Here is a 6,689-nt window from a genome sequence, read left to right as displayed (position 1 = left end):
ATCCAGAGTCTCTAGCTGAAGAGAAATATCTGAGCAGTGTTAAAAGTTGTTGAGATATTTTCTAAAGATTTAAAGACCATTGACAGAGTCAAGTTTGAGAAGCAGGAGACTCAAGCAAAATGTTCAATTTAATCTTTAAGAAACCTCATTTCTGTCTAGGAGATATATTTGAAATGGCAAAGAGATCTCTTTTTTTTTCTTCCTTCTGGTAAGCCTCAATGTCATTTATCTACATAATTTCAATCAAACACAATACATGCATTATCATATTTGAAGATGTTTTAGTTAGACAGTCTTTGATTTCACAGTGATTTAACAGAGGAAACCATAACCTATATTTCCATATTTGCAAAAAATGGCCGTACAAGACAAAATTTTTATACTAAACAAAGCAAAAACAAAAAGAACAACAAAAAACATTGGGACACTTACATTTGTTAAAAAAAGTTATTGCTCTCACACAAAATATCTTGCACTTGTAAGTCCTTTCTTGTGTTTGGAAAATGTGGTGTATACGATGCTGGACATTGAAGATAAATTAAAACATTTAATCTAGTAACCCTTTATATTCTGAAGTGGTTAATGCTATTTAAATGACAGTTTAAGTATTTACAATATTAGTAAAAGGTAAAGGTATTTTCCTGTTCCTGTTCAGTTGTCACCTGTCCAGTTGTTTCCTGTCTCTACTCCTGCTGTCCTCACAATTAAAGGTGTAAATCCCCATTGCAATAAAAAAAAGCAACAGCAACCTCTGAGCAGTAAAACATTTTTATTATGGAGTTTTGAGAATACAGCAAGACAATAAAGAGATATCCCATGTTTCTCCCACGTTTCTCTCCCATTGTCATTTTGGATTCCTTTCTTTCAAGCTTTCTCATCTCTCAGTTGTGTCTTCTTTTATTTCTCCTAAGGATTTTTAGGAGAAACATCTGAAATGCTGTAGGTATTAAAATGAGAGATATGTGAGAATCTCATCTAAGTATCCTGAGTTTAGGAAAACCAACCACTGAGCAATACATTTTCCCTAAGGGATTATTCTCAATCAGCCATGTGACTGCTATATGGCTGGTGATCTTGTCCTCTCACATCACTCTTCTTCTCATGGGGAATGCACAAGTCCCATTGGTAAACAACAGCCATGTATTTCCCATCACTCACCGTCAAATAACACATTCAATTAATGCTAAAATCTTGCTCTTCTCCATCTGTTTTGCAACATGATGACTATTTGTACCAAAATTGCTGTTGACCTTATATAGAATACAGCTGTTAACTTGGCTACTATAACAAAGTCTCCCAAATCAAAACAGTACAGATTACACAATTACTTTTTAGTTCCCTTGATTTACAAATTTGTTCCCTCCATTTACTAATTTGTGTGTGCGATTACTGTTTCGTTCCCTTGATTTACTCTTTTTTTTTTTCCTTCAATTTACTAAATCATGCACACGATTACTATTTTGTTCCCTTGATTTACTAATTTGTGCAGACGATTACTATTTTGTTCTCTCGATTTACTAAATCCTGCACGAGTACTATTTTGTTCCCTTGATTTACTAATTTGTTCCCTCGATTTATTAAATCGTGCGCACAATTACCATTTCGTTCCCTCAATTTGCTAAATCGTGCACACAGTTACCATTTCGTTCCCTCAATTTACTAAATCGGGCACACAATTACCATTTTGTTCCCTCAGTTTGCTAAATCGTGCACACGGTTCCAATTTCATTCCCTCAATTTACTAAATCGGGCACACAATTACCATTTCGTTCCCTCAATTTGCTAAATCGTGCACACAGTTACCATTTCGTTCCCTCAATTTACTAAATCGGGCACACAATTACCATTTTGTTCCCTCAATTTTCTAAATCGTGCACACGGTTACAATTTCGTTCCCTTAATTTACTAAATCGTGCACACGATTACCATTTAGTTCCCTCAATTTACTAAATTGGGCACACAGTTACCATTTCGTTCCCTCAATTTGCTAAATCGTGCACACGATTACTATTTTGTTCCCTCGATTTGCTAAATCGTGCACACGATTACTATTTCATTCCCTTGATTTACTAATTTGTTCCCTTGATTTACTAAATCGTGCGCAAGTTTTAGTACATTGAGCGAACAGGTTAGTACTTTGTGTGCACAATTTATTTATTTGTTCTTGCATGTCATGTTTGGGGTTCAGTACTTAAGCTCTGAAGAAACAGTGAATTAATTTGGTTCATAATGTGTGTTTCTGTATGTTGGGATAAATAGTGAAACTGACTTGACTTAATTTATCACTGTTATTGATGCTGCAAACATGTGTGGATGAAATTATCCATGACAAAAAAATGGTGAGGACATGTCCAGTCAATGATGCTGCCAGTACTGATTCAGCTATGTTCAAATTGTAAGTAGGCTACATGAATTCCAAACAGGGTTAATGTTGCTTTTATAGTGCTTTAGGGTTAGTTTTTAGGGTTGGTGCTTTGTATTCAGGATCATTTATTAATCTGTCAATGATGTGCACTCCTTAAAGATGGTCCTTCAATATCTGTTTATCTTAGTTACAACCCTGGTATTTAAGGCCTGAAGTGGTAAAATTTATTTCTTTAGTTCAGTAGCCTTTTTAGTTAAAATTATAAATGATCCTAAAATCTTTAGGCATAAATTGCACCACTTTCATGGTCCTTCTGTAACTCTCCTTTTATTTTTGTCTAGTTCGAAATGATCAACAGACAGCAACAGGCAGACAGACTGTGAGTTTTAAAAAGGGAGTGGAAGACAGGTGCCAAGAAATGGAAGATCAAAAGCACAAGTGATCAGTAGCTCAAGCCAAGAATCCAGAGAAAGAGAGAGTGAGTCCTTGATAGAGCAGACATCTGAGAACCAGACATTCACATCTACACAGAAAACTCTGACTGATGACAGATGGAGTGATCATGCACAAGTACAGAATCCGTATCTGAGCAGGACTGGGCAATATTCAGAATTAAGAAACTGCTCCATTTTAATTAATGAGTTAGAATTTTAATTGAATTGTACATACCACAGGGTGATAAAGAGGAATGAGCAGTTTATGAAAATTCAACAGTCACAAAACAAAGAAATTGTATTACTATTTTGAACAAAACATAATTTAAATCCTTAAAGGGTTAGTTCACCCAAAAATGAAAATTATGTCAATAATAACTCACCCTATTGTCGTTCCAAATCGGTGAGAAAATCATCACATGGACTACTTCGATTATGTTTTTATTACCTTTCTGGGCATGGACAGTATACCGTACACAGTTTTAATGGAGGGACTGGGAGCTCTCGGACTCAATCTAAAATATCTTAAACTGTGTTCTGAAGATGAACGGAGGTCTCATGGGTTTGGAAAAAATCCATTAATCAAATAATTTTCATTTTTTGGTGAACTAACCCTTTAACGTAGTATAATTATTTACTTTAATATTTATTAGTTGTAGTAGAATTGATTTACTTATTTAGTTTACATCAAAGAATGATGAGAAAAATGTATCATGTTTTTCACAAAAATGTTAGATAAGTGACTATATGACTATAATAAGAGGAAATATTTATTATCGAGCAGTAAATCAGCCTATTATATTGATTTCTGATCATGTGACACTGAAGACTGATAAGGAAAGGCCGCTGTAAATCAAGCTTTGTGGTTGCAGGAATAAGAACAATTTTAACAGTTATTTAAATTGAAATAATACTATATTACAGTTTTTACGTATTTTTGATCAAATAAATGCTGCTTTGTCAAGCATTACAGATTTCTTTCAAACAAAACAAAATATTTATATATAGATAGAGGGAGACATTTTTAAAATATATATATATATATATATATATATATATTAGAAAAATTATATAAAATCCACATATTTGAGTAAACACATTTCAAACTTTCATTATTTGCATCATCTAATATAATCTTTTGTTTGGTAAAATATCCCATACTGTTTACATAATAACATTTTTGTTTATACAAACTGAAAGATCTGAGGATCCACAAATGCAAACTGTTGGTCAGTTTTGCTTTGATGATCCTTAGATCCTTCAAAACTGAAAAACTGCATTACCACAATACTGAATATATTAAACTGCATAGTTATATGAAATTTATTAGATATGCATTGGTACAGCTTTACATTCACTGCCTCATTTATATTCAGTTTGACTGAACTGGAATAGAGAAGACATTCTAAGCTCTTCCTCTTTTTCTCACTCTCTCTTTCTCTCAGTTGTGCAGTAATCCTGTAGAGGGCCCCCTCTCATTCTCCTTTCTCTGCCTGGCTCCTAATCCACAGCGCTCTGTCAGTAAAGAAGGGGTGAGAGAGGGAGAGAGAGAGAGACCAAGCAAGTGAGAGTGAGTGAGAGAGAGAGAGCACAGTCTCGATGTGTGGAATTCTTGGGCAGACATTGCAACCATTACACCTCTTCCTTCTGTTCTGCCTCAGTCACTGTCTGTGGAAAAGGGCTATTACTTACTGCAAACGGAGGACTCCTTCTACAGAAGCCAAGAGAAAGAAAGAAAGAGGAAAAAAGAACTAAAACAACAACTGGACAGCAGGAACAAACTGACTGCCTTCCCTGTTTAAAAGCATAGAAGAAAAACGGAAGGCACTGGAGTATTTGTTTTTTTCTTTCGTTTTGTATTTTTCTTCTTTCTCATTGTGGTGCTTGGAGGCACATCATCTTTTCATTTATTTGCGCTCTCCATCATTTGCCTCCTGATCTATTTCTCCATCTATATGGTGTATAATTTTGTCTATTTATGACGAGACAGGAGAGAAGAGAAAGAAGGGGCAAGTTTTTTGACTCTTTCACTCATTTTTAACAATTTATGACCCCCTTTATTCATTCACCTGTCCCTCCTACCCATCTCTCTCCTCTGATCATTCCCTCTTTCTTCCATCCCTCCCTTCATCCCAAAACTGTGATGCTCCCTGAATGAAAGTTGGTTAGAATTGTGAAGGAGACTCAAAAACCATCTCCGCATCTCCTTATCAGTTTTGTAATTTGTTTCTTTCTCTCCCCCTTTTTTTTTTAAACAATTCTTTTAGTCCTCCACCATCTACCCTCACGTATCATTCTTTTTTTCCCTGGATGCTTTAATATTCTTCTAGGTAGGTTTAACGGCTCGTTTAGTGTCTGTCCGCTCTGTTTGTCTGTGTGTGTACTTGTGTGTTCCTTTTTTACATGTACATAAAACACACACACACGCACACACACGCACACACATGCATTAAAATAATAGACAGTCAGGTATCAAACATTACACATCATTTCTACATGCCCATTTTTACCCTGCTCCAACTCTGCCCATCTTCCATTTTTACTTATGGACAGCAAGACATTTGTTTCCTGTTATTCATTCTTTTGTAACACACACACTTGCACACATCTGGTCTTGGGCTGCCCAGTCTGAGATAGCCTCCATTCATCTCCAGTGTCCAGTGCAAGCATCAGTGTCTTATTTGGTTTGAGAAATGGTTGCAGACAAATTTGAGAAGAGGTTATGCTTCCGTTCTTTGACTGAGATGGGTGAGGTTGGTGTGACTACTTCATTTGCGGTTCTTGGACACATTTTAAACTTGTGACTTGTATCGTTGGCAACTTCCTCTAAGATGGTGAAAAATCAAACCTGAATTGTGAAGAGTAGATTGGTAATTGTTCAAAATATTGATTAGGCTTCAGTGCATCAGTGGGTTATTTTTTTCTTGTGTCACTTACTTGCAAGCTCAAGTCCATTTGAGCTGTTATGGTCAGTCCCTTTATTTTATTGAGTGTTTAATTTTCTGCTGGCACTCCCCACCTTCTTCTCTCTTTTATCCATCCATCTAACACCTTTCAGACAAGCTGTCACCTCCTCTTCTTATCACAACCTCTTGATTTTCTTTGTACTCATTGTAGGTCCCTGATTTTAGTTGTTGGGTATGACCACTGTATAACGTTAGCTCATTAGAGAATCAAAACTTTTCACTCCCCACTGTAAGTTATTTATATTGCCTAATTTATCTTCCTTTAATGATCATTTTCCACTTCAGAACTAATTCAGAACTGCATACTTGATATTCTGAGTAAGTGCTTAGATTTTGTATAATGTAATGTTTATCTCTGAATATTTTAAAACAAAGAGTCAAACAGGATTGTTTTAATTTCCCTTGGCTTTAAATTTATTTTAAATGATTCTAAGAAAGGAAGGGGGATCCAAGAAGTGTAAGATGGAAGGATACCTGAACATCTCCTTTCTCCATTCATACTGATATTTTAATTTTTATATGCACCATATTTAGTTTCTGTGCTTATGCTTCCTTCTTGGTGACTGGTTTAAAATCTCAATTAACGTTTAGTTTTAGCTGAATTTAAAAAAATGTAAATTTTCTTTTGACATCCTGAACTCATCAACTTCATCACAGTTTTTTCTTATACATGGACTTGTGTGTAAAACAAAAACTAAAGAAAACAGCATTGCACTTGCCTGTTACCGGTCAAAATGGACATATCAAAGGAAGGCGACCATCTTGTCTTATGTTTTTGAATGCTTGCACTCGCCCTCTGTCTTGTGTTTCACATTTTTGTAAACATTATCCAGATAATACTGATGAAATGCCAAAGGACAGTTAGACGGGTAAGTAACATGACAAAAATATCACACATAAATGTATTTGTATGCATTTGTAAGT

The 6,689-nt window shown here is 35.2% G+C and overlaps 1 protein-coding gene across 4 annotated transcripts in view; it reads left to right on the top strand.

Annotated features, from left to right (window-relative positions):
• Positions 1-4,339: 4,339 nt before the first annotated feature.
• Positions 4,340-6,689, top strand: part of grin2bb (glutamate receptor, ionotropic, N-methyl D-aspartate 2B, genome duplicate b) — an 89,140-nt gene continuing 86,790 nt past the window's right edge. The window contains exon 1 of one of the 4 annotated variants that reach the window (XM_026272933.1): positions 4,340-5,129. The gene's annotated coding sequence lies outside the window, so the exon portion shown is untranslated. Of the gene's footprint in view, positions 5,130-5,178; positions 6,635-6,689 lie in introns of those variants that run through there. The other 3 variants (XM_026272952.1, XM_026272957.1, XM_026272938.1) reach the window with 3 other exon arrangements.

This window comes from Carassius auratus, chromosome 1 (genome assembly GCF_003368295.1).
Source record: "Carassius auratus strain Wakin chromosome 1, ASM336829v1, whole genome shotgun sequence".
In the NCBI taxonomy this organism is placed as follows: Eukaryota; Metazoa; Chordata; class Actinopteri; order Cypriniformes; family Cyprinidae; genus Carassius; species Carassius auratus.
This window is presented reverse-complemented; position numbering and strand designations above follow the sequence as displayed.